Here is a 1,538-nt window from a genome sequence, read left to right as displayed (position 1 = left end):
CCTACCATAATCTCTGTGTTTGTTCTCCGCTATTAGTGGCTTTGGAGTGACTCTTTGTTGCATGTTGAGGGCTTGCTATATGATCTATCTATGTTATTATTGTTGAGAGAACTTGCACTAGTGAAAGTATGAACCCCAGGCCTTGTTTCCTATCATTGCAATACCGTTTACGCTCACTTTTATCATTAGTTACCTTGCTGTTTTTATTATTTCAGATTACAAATACCTTTATCTACCATCCATATTTCACTTGTATCACCATCTCTTCGCCGAACTAGTGCACCTACACAATTTACCATTATATTGGGTGTGTTGGGGACACAAGAGACTTTCTGTTATTTGGTTGCAGGGTTGCTTGAGAGAGACCATCTTCATCCTACGCCTCCTACGGATTGATAAACCTTAGGTCATCCACTTGAGGGAAATTTTCTATTGTCCTACAAACCTGTGCACTTGCAGGCCCAACAACATCTACAAGAAGAAGGTTGTGTAGTAGACATCACCAAGCAGGCGTGGGAACTCATCACAATGGATTTCGTGGAGGGGCTACCCCAGTCCGCGCGCTACAATAGCATTCTGGTGGTGGTGGACAAGTTCTCGTGGTACGCCCATTTCATACCCCTGACTCACCCATTCACGGCGTTCCAAGTCGCCCTGGCTTTCGTCAACAACATCTACAAGCTCCATGGGCTGCCAGAGGCGATCGTTTCATATCAGGATCCCATCTTCACTAGCACCATGTGGAAGGAAATTTTCAGACTGACTCACACGGAGCTGCGCATGAGCACGACCCGGCACCCACAAACGGATGGGCAATCAGAACGGGTGAACCAGTGTCTCGAAACTTACCTCCGCTGCTTCGTGCACACCTGCCCGTCCAAGTGGTCAGCATGGCTTGCTCTAGCCGAGTTCTGGTATAACACTTGTCCACACTCAGCCTTTGGGACTTCTCCTTTTGAAGCTCTGTATGGACACGCCCCCCGACACTTCGGCATCATTGATCCAGTGGCCTGTGCGGCGCCGGACCTGGCGGATTAGCTCCAAGATCGGGCCCAAATGGAAGCTCTCCTGAGAAAACATCTCATCTGGGCTCGACAGCAAATGAAGCAGTCCGCTCACAAGCACCGCTCTGACCGTCGCTTCGATGTGGGCGATTGGGTGTTCCTCAAGATCCAGCCATACATCCGGAGGTCTCTGGCAACCCGAGCTAACCAAAAAATTTCGTTCAAGTACTTTGGTCCGTTTCAGGTAATCCAGCGCGTGGGGCAAGTGGCATACAAGCTTCAGCTGCCAGCGACTTGCACTATACACCCGGTCTTCCACGTATCACAGCTACACAAGGCTCTCCCACCCACTGAGCAAGTGGTGCCTGATCTACCAGAGGAAGCAGCGCCAAGTCCAGTGCCAGAGGAGCTCCTCGCAAGCCGGGTCCACAACCGCAACAACACCCCCGTCCCGCAAGTCCTGGTTCGCTGGACGGATCAACCAGCGTTGCTGGCAACTTGGGAAGATCGCGCCGAGCTGCTCGCCGAGTACCC

The sequence above is a fragment of the Triticum dicoccoides genome, chromosome 5B (assembly GCF_002162155.2).
Source record: "Triticum dicoccoides isolate Atlit2015 ecotype Zavitan chromosome 5B, WEW_v2.0, whole genome shotgun sequence".
Classification (NCBI taxonomy): Eukaryota; Viridiplantae; Streptophyta; class Magnoliopsida; order Poales; family Poaceae; genus Triticum; species Triticum dicoccoides.
Note: the sequence above shows the minus strand (reverse complement) of the source record.